At 51.8% G+C, this 15,987-nt stretch overlaps 1 protein-coding gene across 5 annotated transcripts in view; it reads right to left on the minus strand.

Moving 5' to 3' along the window:
- ZHX3 (zinc fingers and homeoboxes 3) overlaps positions 1-15,978 on the minus strand; it is a 47,022-nt gene extending 31,044 nt beyond the window's left edge. Inside the window, exon 1 of one of the 5 annotated variants that reach the window (XM_030502788.1) lies at positions 15,805-15,978. The gene's annotated coding sequence lies outside the window, so the exon portion shown is untranslated. Of the gene's footprint in view, positions 1-233; positions 882-3,291; positions 3,341-15,804 lie in introns of those variants that run through there. The other 4 variants (XM_030502795.2, XM_030502792.1, XM_030502790.1 and 1 more) reach the window with 4 other exon arrangements.
- Positions 15,979-15,987: the final 9 nt, after the last annotated feature.

Genomic DNA, 15,987 nt, shown 5'->3' on the forward strand with positions numbered 1-15,987 from the left:
CCCTGCTTAGGAAAGGAGTAAAACCAAACCACTGATCAGCTCAATGTGTCTGCCAGCTCATACTATTCACCCTGCCGTGCTCCCACAGTGCATCCTCACTGGAGCATCCCAAAACACACGCCTTGGATAGTCTTTTACCCCAATCATTAAGCAAAGGCATAATTTATCAGAAGTTAACTGAGTTGCCTGAATTACCCACTGAATTGCTCCCAACCTGGTATAAAAGGACAAACCTCCTGGATGCAGCTCCCAGCTCCCGGCCACAGCTCCTGGATTCATTAACAGGAGTGGAAACCTCTACTAGCCAAGAAGGTATTCAGAGAAGTGATCACAGCCCATGAGCGACACCGCTGCAGCCAGCAGCTATATATAACCTGCAGCTCTGCTTGGAGCTGGGGGCCGCTTCTCTGCCCTTCATTTTCCTCTGCTGCCATCCAGTCCCCGTTCCCTTGTCCCAGAGAAGCAGCAGAGCCAGCCCTGAGGCATTTCATCATTCTAACCTTAACCATCTAAATGGATAACCAGCCAAGTGGATTTCTGGGATGAAGTTCAGAGCGGGGGAGAAAACAGCACACTGAAAAACAAAGTCACCCTAGGAAAAGGTGAGCCAGAGGATGAAAAATAGGAAAATGGGGTTGTGATTCCCGAGGAAGGAAAATCTGCACTTGTTTGCTGCAAGCACGGCCAGTGACAGGTTCTGCTCCCCCAGCAGCACATCCCAAGTGCCTGTGCTGCAGCCAGCCCACGTGCTCCTGTCCCCTAAGGTTCCCTCCTGCTGATGTGCTTCTGAGGTTGGATCCTGCTCACCGTACCCTGCACACAACCGAGTCTCTTCGGTTAAAACAAGTAACTAAGGTGATGGAGAGAGCTCGCAGAACAACCAGCACAACTCGGGAAGGTGCTCCTGACCCCTCCAAACCCCTGCAGACAGGGGGCTCCTGCTCTGCCTGTAACCACACAGACCAAACCCCAGGGGATGAGAAAGAAAAGGGGGGGGGAAGAGGCAAAGGAATTGGGCGAGTATTGAAGGATGTGTAAAGGTTTTCCCTTGCTCAGGTGTCCCCATGCTCCCTGCTGCAGAGCCACTTGGGCAAAGCTCCCCCAGACCCACAGCACTGGCTGCAGCATGGTGCCTGCTGCATGCTATTTTGCCCGTTACATTGATGGGAAACACACAGCGAGCACAAAACTGGGGAAACTCAGACCCAAGTGTGGCAAATCACAAGAGTTGAGAGCACAAGAAAAACACTTCCAATGCCTGCTTGATGCCACAGCTTTTCCTTTTTCCTTGCTTTGCTTTTTTTCCTCCCCGAAAATGAAGGAAAGGCTTATTCTGCACCAATCGGGTTTCAACACACTTGGAAAGATCCCAGTGGTGAATGCTTGGACCTTGACATAACAGGTGACAATGCTTTCTGTGCCAGAAAAAGTTCAACATACAATAAGAAACAAATATGAGACTGCTGATGGAGTGGGTTTTTATTCCAGCAGTTTGTGTAAACGTCCTGTAACGACTTGCACAACACCAGCATCAACCAGTGCTAACAGCACAGCCCCAGCTGCTTGTCTGCCATTCTTCCTCCACCACCTCTCCCTGCACTATATGAGCTCTCTCTGCTGTGGTAGGCTTAATATCATTGATATGCTCCTTTAGGAATTCAACATGTGCCTGAGGCTTTAACAAACAAGACTTTGTGATCCTTGGAGTACCTAAACTTCTTTCAGATATTAAAATCCCAGCATAAAGAGCCACAATACACCCAGGTTCTGCCTCAGCATTCCCACTGCCTGCCAGGCCACCCATGGTCTTTACCATCCCTCTGCCATCCTCCCCACGTCTTATGGTTTCCTCAGGCTCAAAACCTGCGAACAGTTCAAGAACAGAGAATACATTCCCCAAGTACCAGACTCGACAGAGAGAAAAGTCATCCTCAGGTTAAAACTGTGATGCCTGACCCAGCTGGGACAGCAGGCTCGGGAGCAGGGAGGAGGAATGCCGTCCTGCCAGCAGCATCCCTGTGCAGGGACCCACCGAGGGCCTGGTCATTTGGAAGTCAAAACCACCGCGAGGCCTCGAGAACAGAGATTATTCTGTTCTCCTTTCACCTGGCAGCCCCAGCTCAGATTGATTTATTTCTTCATGGCTGTTTGTTCTCTTCTTGCTCTCTTTCGGGTTTGGTTTTTATGACATGTCTGGAAAGGGGACAAGGCTGTCCCAGAACAAAGCCTCCTTGCAGAGCAAAGCCTGGTTCAACCTGATACTCCCAGGAGCAGACAAGGCAGCCCCGTCCCGGCCCTCGGCACCCTGCCCTGTGGAGGCTGGGCTCAGGGAGAGCAACGCGATATAGAAAAGACAAAAAGCCCTTCCCCTGCCCATTGGTCACCAAAGGGGATGCTCCGGAGATGCTTCACCTTCTCTTGCTGTTCCTAGGACTGGGAAATAGCTCAGCCATGTAGGTGCTTTGCTAGATCCAAACTTTGGCAGAGACGAGCACCTTCCTGTGGAGCCCACCTGGACCTTCCTGTGGTCCACGGGACTTTCTGCCCCAAAAGCCAAGAACACAGCAAGGGTTCCTCACCCTGCTGTTCCGCATCCCAACATCCGCAACATGACAAGTCTTGTGGTTCCCTTCAGTCAGCGTCACAGTCCAGTTTACAACAGCTCTGACTGAGCACCTCTCACAGATGGGCTTGAAGTTGGAGCAAGTCCGGAGGAGGCCACAAGGATGATCAGGGGCTGGAGCAGCTCTGCTCTGGAGACAGACTGAGAGAGCTGGGCTGGTTCAGCCTGGAGAAGAGAAGCTGTGTGGAGACCTCAGAGTAGCTCCAGTGTTTGAAGGGGCTACAAGGATGCTGGAGAGGGACCTTCATCAGGGACTGGAGTGACAGGACAAGGGGTGGTGGGTTCAAACTGAAACAGGGGAGATTGAGATGAGCTCTGAGGCAGAAGCTCTTCCCTGTGAGGGTGCTGAGGCGCTGGCACAGGGTGCCCAGAGAAGCTGTGGCTGCCCCATCCCTGGCAGTGTTCAAGGCCAGGTTGGACACAGGGGCTTGGAGCAACCTGCTCTAGTGGAAGGTGTCCCTGCCCGTGGCAGGGGGTTGGAGCTGGATGAGCCTTAAGGTCCCTTCCAACCCAAACCAGGCTGGGATTCTATGATTAAAGATGTTTGTTATATCAAGCAAACAAAAAGCTCATTTAAACCTTGAGACCAGAGCTGATTTGTGTGATTTAACAGAAGAGATGACGTGCAGTGAACACAGATGTGGTGAATGAAGAACTCACCCTCTTACCTGGCCTGAGATTGTGCACCAAGGGTGTGTGTGGAGGAAACACTTCTGAGCCCCGTGGGACCTCCGAAGAGCCCAGCAGAGACCGTCCGGCCCCGCGGCTCCGCTGTGTGTGGGATGTGAGTTAAAACCATTCCCATTCCCAAGGTACAATGAAAGGATGGACAAGTGACCATTTAGGATCTCTAAAGTGGCTGTTTCTATTTCTCCAGTACTTTCACAGAGCCGGGAACTTGCCTTTACTGATACTTCTTTAAGGAGCAGTGGCTGTACTAAAGGCAACATCACTCATCCACCCTTCTCTGTCTCTTCCAACTCAAGCTCCAGTATCCTGGAAGGGCTGTATCATCAAGAGGCAAGTCATGCAATTTAACATCCACAACGTTCAATTTTAGAATCAAGAGCATAAAATATTTCTAGCCAACATCTGCCTTTGCAGAGGGGCAAGCAAGCCTATAGCATCTTTAGTCACTTCAGTCTTTTTAAGTGACTGAAAATTGAAGCCCCAGAACATCATTTGTCATCTGTTGCTTATTCCAGACTGAAACAACCCTTCCAAGCCTCACCACTCCATGCCAGTGCCGTAGGAAGGGAGCACAGGAAAACATCAAGACAATTCCCACTTACAGGAGGATAACGGCACCTTCATCACGCAAGAATGACCAAGAAATATTCTAAAGATATTTCCAAGCCATTTTCTTCTTCCAGCGGCTCCACAAGCTCTTCAGACCATCACATCCAGTTGTTACTTGGAGGGAAAGTACTACCCAATATTGAATCTGAACTTTTTTCCCTACAATTGTAGGACCATACCTCTTGCCCTCTCACCTGTGAACACAGAAAGCAACCACCACCCACCCTTTTACGCACCCCAAGATAGATGGCAGATAGATAGATAATTTCCTCCCTCCCTCTTCTCTCATCTAGAGCCAACAACTCAGGTTTGTTGAGTGGTTTCTGGACTTCCAACAAGCTCATTACAACTCCCTGCACCTCCTCCAGAAGAGGACCCCTTCCCAGCCCGCTGCACTACACCCCTACCCTACTCCAGGATCCTTATTTTCAGCTAAGGAGAGATGAGTTTTATGCCCAATCTCCAAGAACTTGCAAGCAGATGGAGTCATGGTCCAAGTCACATTTACCTTAGTCATTTTTTCCCATCCAAAAGAGAAGGAATTCTGGAATATTCTCATTAAGCTAAAAATTCCTGTTGCAGAGTTTTATGCATTTTAAATTCTACTCAGGCTGGATTTTAAAGGAGGCACACACGGCACCGAGTGTTACAGCTCAGCAAACCACAGTCAGCTTCTTGTTCCAGGAAAAGGGACCACCGGAGCAGACTCCCACTCCTCTCATTTTCATTCTGCTGCCCACGGGGATGCTCTGAGGACCACGGGGACACACATATCTACATTTCACTACTATTTGAGAGCAGGAGTCATCATCCCTTGGTGAATGTTGTACACTCACTGTCATCCGGGTGATTATCCAGAGCACCAGCTTCCCTTCCACCCCAGAATCCCAACCCGACAGCAGGACGTGGGAAGCTCCTGCTCTGCTGGGAGGGTTCTGCATTGCTGGCTCCAGCTTCTGCTCTGAGCGGGGATATTCTGGGATGGGGAACTCTGTCAGTCCCCTGGATCTGCTTTCCATGCTGAGTAACCTCTGTGAACAGACAATAGGTTCAGCAATAGATCTGAACAGGTCCTCTGCCCGGATCTGCAGCCTCTTCCCATTACTGCTCCCAGTTACGGGAGCAAGGGGACAACAAAAGCAAAAATAGAGTGGTTTTGTTCCAAAAATATCCCTTTTGGCCAAGAAGTGCCCCTGAGCAGGCTGGGACAGGCAGCACTGCCCTTCACTTGGGTATAAAAGAGCCGAAGAGCCACCAGTGACAACGCTGTAATACAAGTTATTAATAGGAGGGACTCATCCCTCTCAGCTCCTGCACTTACACAGCTCAGCTAAAGCCAAAGGATCTGGAGTTTTGTCAGTGCAAGGACCTTGCAAACTCCACACTGAGCACAAACTCCACACTGTCCACAAGATCTCTTTAAGGTGCTTTGTCATTTAAACTGTCAGCTTGAAATCTACTTGTTATAAAAAATGAATAAAATATTATATATGACATTCACAGGCTGCCAAATTCCTCTGTCAGTTTTTACAGGATTATAATCACATTCCTCTTTTAATGTTTTATTCTCTTGCTTCTGGGCCAAAGAGACGGGAGAGAGAGTAAATGGCTATTTAAGAACAGTGTATGACGATCCAAACCAAACCTGAAAATGCAGCGAAGTGCTGCACTCCCCCTCCTTGGGGAGGGGATGCTCAGCGAGAGCTCCTTGATGTCAAGCAACATAGAATCACAGAATCCCAGCCTGGTTTGGGTTAAAGGGACCTTAAAGCTCATCCAGCTCCAACCCCCTGCCACGGGCAGGGACACCTTCCACTAGAGCAGGTTGCTCCAAGTCCCTGTGTCCAACCTGGCCTTGAACACTGCCAGGGATGGGGCAGCCACAGCTTCTCTGGGCACCCTGTGCCAGCGCCTCAGCACCCTCACAGGGAAGAGCTTCTGCCTCAGAGCTCATCTCAATCTCCCCTGTTTCAGTTTAAACCCACCACCCCTTGTCCTGCTGCTACAGTCCCCAATGCACAGTCCCTCTCCAGCATAGGGTCCCTCTCTTGTGCTGCTCATAGCCCTGCAGCAGCCCGGTCTTCTCCCAAATCCCCCTACATGAGGTGGATCAGGCAGACGGACCAGTCTCTGCCCATCCCACCACAGACGAGCTGTGTCTGCACAAGCTGCCAGCTGGGTCCCACCCCGGCTCCTGCAGGGCCTGGCACAGAACAAGGATCTTGGTATTTCTTAGTCAGGACATAAATGCCTTTTCCCCCCCAAAAACCCTGCCTGGCACACAGCAGTGCCCGTTCGTACAGAGACAACAACAAACTTGTCTAGAAATGGAAGTAAAAACTTGCCCAAATTAATGGCAAATTTTACAACATAAGCACAAGGAAAACGTAGGGTTTGGGGTTTTTTTGTCCTTTTTTTTTGTGCACTTTTACTGCAGGACAGTGTTCCTTTATACAGCATTCTTCTGAAAGCCCTGCTCCCCTGAAGCTCCCCCCCCAACAGCTACTGTTACAAATGGTGATAAAAGCTGTATTCAGCAGGGTTTGGCACATGAACAGCACCCAAACCAACACTGCCAAAGCCTCGTCGCTTCATCACCAGCTTCGAATGTTTGGAGAAAGGAAAAGATGCTCTTGTGGGAGCATCAGGTAGAAGTGTCAGCTCCCGGGGCGTGAGAACCTCACATTGCATCAGGGGAAAAAGGGGGGAAAAAGGACACAATTCTGGAGCAAATCTCTGCAGCGGAGTGCAATGTGCTCCAGACTGTCAAGGGCTGGTGGCCCAGAAGAAGAACCCTTCCATGGATTATCACTTGACCTGATCCAGCTTCAGAAGCACCACCAAACGCAGGGCAGGGCAGCCGGTCCTCACCCAGTGCTCAAGGACACGTGTGGGATCAGGGCCATGGAGGTGTCGTGGGGCTGGAAGCAGGGCCCTGGAGCTGGGCTGTCCCTGTTATCCCTCGGCATCAGCTAAGCCTCTGTGAAAGAGGGGCTGAGCCCACAAGTGTGTAACACCTATAGGGTATATCTCTGCCCACCCAACACAGCTCTTCTGTCCTGCTGCTTTCCTCCCATGCCAGGAACAAACCGCAGCCAAACTGGATCCGGCAGCCATGGCACAAGGGAAAAGAAACATCTCAGCAATGAATAGATTTCAGCTGGAATCTCCCAGGAGACAGGATTAAAATGAAGGGGGGAGAAATAAATAAACGGAGGAGAAAAGAATCAAGTTGCTGGTATCAGCCCCGAACACACAGCAGCGGCTCCTGGTCTGGATACCGGGAGATAGCCAAGATAATGGAGGGTGGTGCGGGGAGGGCATCTCCATACCTCTCTGTGCCCAAGAATTCGTGTTTTCCAGCTTCCCCCTGTAACCACGAAGCTCTGGAGGTCTTTTTTGCTTTAAAAAGTCAAGATTTTCACTGAAGTCCCTGGTTCTGAGTACTGGGCTCTGGTCAGGCATCAGGAGATGGTGATGAGCTGCCATCAGCCAAACCCTTTCCAATCAGCTCAGCTGGGCTCTGGGTTTGAGAATTCGCACCAATGCATTTGGGAGATGTTTCCCAAACTGCAGAGTTCAACCCCACCGCTGTATGAAGCAGCAGCAGCAAGCACAGCTCTACAGTACTCTATAAATACATCGCTATGTACCACGCTCACCAGGCCCAGCTCTAAGTCTGGTTCACTCATCAGCCACAGAAAATAGAACTATTCTCTGGTTTTCAGTGCACTATTCCCAAGCTGATCCCCAGAACCTATGGAGCCACTGAGCTATAATTAGAGGTTTATTATAAAAGGTGTTTGGGATGCCTGTCAGCACAGAAGGACACTCTGTATTTAAGGTGCCCTCAACACACGTAGCAGCCACAGGCTGGTTTTTGGCTTTCACTAAAAACCAGCCAACTTGTTTACTCACCTCGAGTGACTTTTCTCAGCCTCTGCTGCTTTGTGAGAGTATTTTCAGCCTCTCACTTGATTAACGGCATTGGAAGAAAGCAAAGAAGACAAAGCCATCAGCGAGGTGGTTTCACAGATAGATCCTGATCCAAAGCTCATTATGTGATTACCAGCTGAATCTTGCTTTTCCCAAGTGCAAATAAAACAGGATTGGGCGCAGGACAAGCACATCCACCGGTTGGTTATTGTAGCATTGTTGACATTAGCTTTTATTTTTAGCAGGACATGAAGTGTGGAGGGGAAATGAAACAATGCGACACGTCTTTGAGCCCGTCTCTACCATGGGGAAATATGCACAGAAAGCACCGTAGTGACCATCATAAACCCTGACAGTGACCATCGAAGCCCCTGGGCTGGCCTGACTTACTCTTCTATTTGTAATGACATCTGAAAACATCACCGTGTGCTGAGCCTTTGGGAGGGGAGGACCCAGGAGCCCCCACCAGGGATGATGCTCCCGGGACCCAGCTCTCACACCATGGGGTGCCGAAATGGGGGCATATTGGATCACCAGCTTCATGCCAGAGCGAGCATTCCACATCGCAGGCACGTCCGATTGCCCCAATCCTGCCAACCCCTCCATTAAAACATTGCTCCATCGAACACACCGGGATCTCTCACCTTTACAACGCAGTGTTGTACGCTCACACACAACACTTGTAGGGCCAAGGTTTGAGCAGCCCATTCCCTGCATTTCTAAAGGCAGTATTTTTAGGCCTCCAAGCACTGAGCTGTATCACAGCTTAGCAAATGCTGCTGGAATTAAGTTTAAACTGCAATGAAAAAGCATCTCAAGTGGTTCAACACCCGGTAGCAGCATCAGCTCTGCTCCGCTGTTGGAAAGCGAGTCCTGAGGGTGAGGTGGCCACGGCCAGGAGATGACCAAGGGCTGCTCTAGGAGGGGAAAACAACATTAGGAGAAAAATCACCTCTGCTAATGCTGAATGTGAACACGGGTGTGTAACTACACCAGCTGCCAGCTATAGCTCTGCAGAGGGGACCTTCCTGGTGCTGCTGGACAGGACACCATGGAGGTACCAAGGCAGAGAGGATTTCTCTGAGCACCCACCTTTGGGCCAAATAAAAGCAGCAGAGGAAGGCAGGGCAGAAACAGCCCCGGATCCCTGTGGTAAAACAGTGCCCAGCTCCTGGATGCTCCGAAATCACCCCTTCCCACATGCTGCTTTCCACCCATCCCTTTAAAGCACAACAGAGTATTTGGGAGCTGGATGGATGCACAATAAACATGGAAACTAATTTCACTATTAATGGCTTCCAGTGGACTTATTTTTGCATCCTGCAGCAAAGCACCACTGCAAGGGAATGTTTTCTTCTTTCAGCACACTATTTATTGCCACACACCTACAGAAAATTATGGATATCTGACTTACCGTTTCTATTCCCCCCGAAAAAGCGAGTGAAATGGAGCTTCTCAGTTGCAAAATTAGCAATACTTGGTGTGTGCAGTTCAGTTTCAAGAACATCCCTCATCTCTGTTTTCTAATCCATAGAGAACAGCTTCCCTGCACACACCATTTCTCACTACATTGAGCTTGAGGGAAATTGAAGAGTTCCTCCCCGCCCCGTCCTCTGTTTAATGGGAGCTGTGATTATTGAAATGAATTCAGGAAGCAGGCAGCATTCACCAATCAGCTCAGCAGTTCGGGGTTTCTTCATCTGCTGGTTACATGCTAATTATTGTACTGGTGGGATTATTTCCCATTCACATTTGGAATTTACAATGCAGCCAGGAATGGATTAAATTAGAAGAAAACAGACTAAAAAAACAAAGAAATCAATCAGTGACATTTTCAATTCAACATATTTTGCTTCATTTTCTTCCGAGTCTCATGCCTACAAGGACCTGACAAACTTGACCCCAGCGGCACAGATACACATGGCAGCATTCCCGAATGTTTAGGGGCAGAGCAGTGATGGCATCTCTGGAGCAGACATTTTGGGAAGGCAGTGTAACCCATCCATGTTCAGCAGTACCTCTGTTGTTTATCCCATCCTCCACTGCCTCACACCAACCACCTCACTCCCTTTTCCACTCAGCTGACATCTGTAATCAAGACGGAAAACCTCCCCACGTGTGGGAAACAAGCCCCCATTCCCGAGCCCAACACTCTGGCAATGCCAGAACACCCATGTTGGGACAGGAACTGGGGTTTGCCTGAGCAGGGAGCAGAGGTGGCGATGGCAGATGCAGCTCTGGTGGACTTGGGTGGCTTCATCCTTGCCCCATAAGAGCAAAAGGGACAGAGCAACACCAGTCCACAGCACCCCAGGAAGGACTGAGCTCTCCGGCTATCAGGTCTACCCGCTAAGCACAGCTCCTTGATGGAAACTCTCTTCTGAAGGTCCCCAGCAGAGAGATTCCTCTGTGGATCTCAAATACTATTTACCACCTCATGTCACCCGGGTGAGCCCATGTGCCAGTACTGCCAACAGCAGGGCTTTGAGCACACAAGGGACACAGTGTTCACCTTGCAGCGTGGTTTATTTAGTGGTTACCCTGAATGCAAGGGCTCCTTCTCCTCCACTCAGCTCCAATCATCCCGTTGGAAACTACAATTAAATCCAAGCAAACAAACAAAAACCCAACCAAACCCTCTCCTGGGCGCCAGAGAGGATCAAATGAGAAGCATGAAAGCTTTAAAGTTCCTTTGAACAGCCCAGTCTCCTGCTCCCCACCCGCTGCTGGGCACCCACAAGCTGCCCCGGGGTCTCCCCAGAAGGTGACAAGAAAAGCAAATGTCCTGAGACAGCAAAGGGAGTCAAAACCACCCGGAAAACAGGCGGGTGCCCCCAGAGCAGGGAATACGATTGAAAATCCCATCTAAAGGACAGGCCTGATGAAGCAGTGGCACGCACGAAGCTTGGGAAGGGTAGGTCCAGGCGGACAGGGCAGGGACTATTCACATGAGGGGTTTTGCACAATTAACTCCCAGCACACTGGCTCCAAAGGGCCTCCTCCAAAGCACCTTCATTTCTAGAGCTTTTATAAGCACTCCCATGAGGGCCAGGGGCAGATTCCCAAATTTCCATTTTGGAAAACGCAGCTCAGCACTGCGAGTCAGCACTGGGGGAGCAGCACACCACCACAACAAGAATTGACGATGGAGGGGAACAAAGCAAACAGCGAAGGACCACAAACCTGCAATGGTTGCTACATCACTCTCTGTCTCCATCCTTCCTGCCTGTAAAGCAGCATGGAAATGCCAGACACTGGAGCAGAGAGATCAAGCTGCTGTTTAGACATCTGCTGCACTTCCCAGTGCACACAGGACTGGAGCCCAACAGGTAGATTATGGTCTTAATGAAATATCCACACTCATCCGCCTGCTCTGAGTCCAGACCACATGCTTGCTTCCCCTCTGCTAGCACAGCTGAGGGGGTTTGTGCCTGCATTGGGGGTGTTAAATGAGCTCTGCCTCTGTAGAACAGAGACATTTGTCTTACATCTTTTCTGACATGGAAACGATTCCCAGCAAAGAAAGAGCAAGCAGGATATGTTTCAGAAGAGGATCTTCTGAACCAGAGCCAGAAGGCACAACACAGGCTGCAAGAGAAAACCCACTAGCACTGGAGGATGAAATGGTCCTTGTGCTACCGGTGCCCCAAGGCAGGACCTGGAGCCACCAGGAAGGTCTCCAGCCTTTGAAGCCTGCCCTGAGCACAAGCACGAGGGGCCAGCCATGTGGTTGGATCCTTAATGCAGAAGCCCAAGAGCTCAGTTCATTAAACATGCTACACACCACTAAGCATTCAAGACAACTTCGTTTCGAACATCCTCTTACATAAAGTACATTCCAAGTACTCCAATGTGCTACAGCTACAACCCTTGCTACTCCTACACTGAAGTGATCTGGAGATTAAGAGCTACAGGATCAAGGATCCAAGCCCTCAAACCTAATTTTGGACCTCTTAAACGAAACTCTTTATTTTTACCATTTTAAGAGCAGACAAGAAGTTTCAATCCTTCTTTGAGGACAAACACACAAATATGCTTAAAAAGAAACAAAGGAGGGGAAAACAAAATGATGACCCGCTCAAGTACTTGTGCAATACTGGCCTGACACCTTAGGGGAATAAATATTTGCCTGACCTATTTCCAAAGGAGAAGTTGTTCTAAGTTCCATGAAACCCTCTTTATTTATCAAGGCAGGAGCAGAGCATGCGCAAGCATCCCGCACGGAGCAGGGCTCCAGGAGCAGCCAGCTCCCTTCTCATGGGAACAAACTCATCCCCTTTGTACCGCTGGGACATAAAAAGTCAGCCCAAAACCACCATCAACAGACCTGTTCAGGAGAGGAAGAGTTAAAGGCACCGAAACAGAGAGCAGAGAGCCCCTTGCCTTGCTGGAAGCCCCCTTCAATGGATTCATCTGCCTTCTTGCTCGCTGTTTAAACCTGTCCCACCCAGCTCTTCAGCAAGGATGCTCTGCCAGCGGAATGCCAGAGCTCAATCCCCACCCTGCTGCTGGCATGGCCCTCTCAAGCATCTCTATTGAAAGAGAAAAACCCCCAAAGCTCTTCCCCTGGCCCTGAGCAGCGAGCAGGGGAGTCCCATCACCCAGACGGGATTGTCAGAGCATTACTGGGCAGAAGGCTTTGGGTGGAGCGAGAATGGAAACTTTTGCAACCTTAATACCATCTATTTGATTTTGGTTTATTTTCCCCAAGCAAGTGCTAAAACACATGGTGGGGACTGGCTAGAACAGGAAGAGCAGGATCACCTTCAGTAGGAAGAACATTATGAAAGCCATCATTGCAACTGGATGCCCAATTTAGAAGGCACACGCTCCAATATAAAACTGAAAAGAAAACAATAGGAATAAGGAGTGGAGAGCACGCGGATAAACAGGGAGCTCAGTTAAATGTGCGCGTAGGAAAAGGAGAGGGCACCCTCGCACAGCGTCCACCAGGAAGGGGAAGGAGAAACCACCAAGTCTCTGAAGGCCTGAGCACATCCTGCACACGGAGATGAGCCATGGCCTGGGGACAATCCAGCTGCTCCTGCCCTACTCCTGTGCCATGTGTCATCACCAGCTCCTCCAGCCCCACTGCATCCGACCACGGCTCCTGCAGCCACTGCCCTTCACACAAACTCACTCCTTTCCCATTTTAAACATTGTTATTTAGAACATTTGTCCAGGAAAAAAAAAAGGAGGAAAAAACCAAACAAACAAAGAAGGGGGGAGGTACAAGACACTTTTTTGTTTGCTTTTTAATTGGAACCATCACCCCTCTCCTACTCAACAAAGCAGAAAAGCCATCACAGCGGCAAGAGGGAGAGATGCTGCAGATCTTCACCACAAAGACCATCAAGCGGGATCTTCTCCAAATTAGCTTCTGTGGCAGGACTACACTCATTCCACCTGGAACACATGCCCAAGTGACAAACATCATCATCCTGGGCTCCTTTCAGTTAATGCAAAGAGAGAGGCACATCCGAGTGATCGAGAGCCTGCATGGGGAAGTCATGCTGCGGATGGATGAGCAGGGTGGGGGGATCTGGACCTGGCTCTGGGCTCCTGCCCTCCCAGGCCAATCCCTCCATTTTGGGCCATGCCAGCTCCCTGCAGGAACAAGGGTGGCAATAATGTACGTGAACCTTGAGCAAACCAAGGGCCTCTGCACGGGATCAATCTCTTGCAGGGCTCGTCGCTGCTCAAGATGCTGCCCCATGTCTGGAACTAGCAAGTGACACATGGATGCGACGGCCTCGCATGGAGCAGCAGCTCTTTGCACCCAGTATCCCAGAGGAGGCTCCCATGGGAGCGAGCCAGGGCTGTGCCCTGCCAATGATGCTGCCTCCAGATCCATCCCACCACACAAACAGGGAAAGCGATGGACACAGACCCACGTCCCAGGTTGGACTGTAATCCCAAATTGTGGATAATTCCAGGAGCTACAAGACAAGCTGCTTTTACACAGTAACACCATAGTAACCAAGGGGGATGGTAAAGTTGCATACACAAGGGCACCACAGTTTCGGAGGGAGGGAAGAGGTGGTCTAAATAGAAGGAAAACTCCCCTGCGGAGCGAGGGGACACACAGGAGAACAGAAGCCATGCTCCCGTTTAAATCTCCCCTCCATGGACTACCCAGACAGCAATTCCCACCCGGCTCGCCTGCTCCAGGCTTCCCTGCTCCGGGCTGCCACATCCATCCCTGCACGTCCCCAGTGAAAGCCAGCAGCTCCCACAGGGGGGTTTATCGATAGAGATGTGCTCCTGCAAGTGACTCTGGTGCTTCAAACACATCTACTGAGACTTTCTCCCCATAGCAGGAATTGCGGAGGCTGAGCCCCCTCAGAGCCTGATGCTACACCCCAACCCAGCTACGATATAATTAACACGAGCTACAGATTCGGCTGCATCTGAAGCGAAACACAACCAACAGCCTCCTCTTTCCCACCCCCAAAGGTGGGTCAGGACTCCAGAACTGTGTGGGCATCTGTGTGCTGCGAGTTACTGGGATTAACCAAGAGGAAACAATGAACAGACTGGAACAGTCTGCTCTCTCTTCACAGTTACACGTCCCGAGCTGTAGAATACATCAAAGTCACGGCCCCAACCTAGTTAATACGAGTGATCATTAAATCGCTGTTTTCTTCTACAGTAAATAAAATGCTTCTCATCTTTGGGTATTTTTTTTTTCCTCCTCCTCATCTTTTAAAGAGAAATTAGTTTAGAATAAGCTGTTCCAGATAATGGAGTAAACTTCTGGCTTCCTATCCGTGGAGGATTGTTCCTCAGGACACTGTGACTCTGGGTTGGGGACTGCAGCTGGAGGTGGTCAGGGGGAAGAGCAGCAAGAACCTCGGTGCCAGCCAGAGCCATCTTCCCATGCCAGGGGAAGGGAAAGCCAACAGCGGCCGGGCAGAGCTGCTCCTCGGGGAGCAGAAATGGGAGAGCACAGCTCAGGAAGGGTTTGTGTGTGGGTTTGTTCCAGGAGCCCCATCACCTGCTTCTCCCCCAAAAGTTTCCCATCTCATAACCAGAATGGAAGAGGCCCCTTGAGAAAACCCTCTTAGCTCCAGTTTTGAGGACACAGACTAAGCACATCCCCGGGGATGCAGTTTAGAGCCCTGGGCATGAGCTGAGTCCTCCCTCCTCGGAGCCGCTGCCCGTCTAACCCAGGCGGTGCCACAGGCGCGTCCCCGCTCCCCACATCGGACGCACGTCCCCGTTACCGGCACGTCCCGGCTCCCCGGTGCCTGGCACAGGCCCGGCTGCCACCGCAGCGGCTGGCACGGCCCGGGCAGGACTTTACCCCGGCAGCGAGGTGCGAGGTTGAATCACCGGCCCCGACCAGGCGAGGGAAGCACCGGAGGGAAGCCGGGAAAGAGCGACCCCGGGCTCATTCCCGGATCTGGAGTCGAGCCCCCGCTCCGACACCCATTCCCTCGGCGGCCGCGGCACTTGGCAGCAGCCCGGTTTCCGCACCGGGTGAGCGAAAGGGACGATGCCGCCTGCTCCCGTCCGGTGTGTTCCGAGGCCAGGCACGTTAAACCCGGCACCAGCACCGACAAACCCACACTCGTGACCACCCCGACCGCCACCCGAGCGGGGTCCCCGCAGCAAGCGGGGCTGGGAACGGAAACCTCCTCCCTCTAAAGACCCAGACTAAAGGAGCACCCAGCGCAGACGGCGCCGAGGGAGCGGCCGGCGGTGCCGGCGCTGGGGCACAGCTCGCCCAGCGGACGGGCCGCCCGGGGTGCGCTCATTCTATTCCAGTACAAACTGATGAATACCCGCGGACCCGATCGCGGCGCGAAAGGACACGCGTGTCCCGATCCCCGGCGGGCGCCCGGCGCTGGGGAGAGGGAGCGTGGGATCGCCTCGCAGGGTCCGCGGCGCCGGGGCAGGTCCCGCGGGACGGAGACCGCGGCGGCTGGGCTCAGGGCACTCACCCGCGGCACGTCCCCGGCTCGGCTCGGTCCGGCGGAGGCCCCGGCCCCGGCGGCGCGGGCGGGGCGGGCGGCGCAGCTGGGGCGGGCGGGCGCCGCCGAGCCCAGGCATCGGGCGGGGGGCGGGCGGGCGCGACACACACCGGCATCAGCCGGGACCCATCGCCGGGCGGGGAAAGGCGGGGC

Source organism: Strigops habroptila, chromosome 13 (genome assembly GCF_004027225.2).
Source record: "Strigops habroptila isolate Jane chromosome 13, bStrHab1.2.pri, whole genome shotgun sequence".
Lineage (NCBI taxonomy): Eukaryota > Metazoa > Chordata > Aves > Psittaciformes > Psittacidae > Strigops > Strigops habroptila.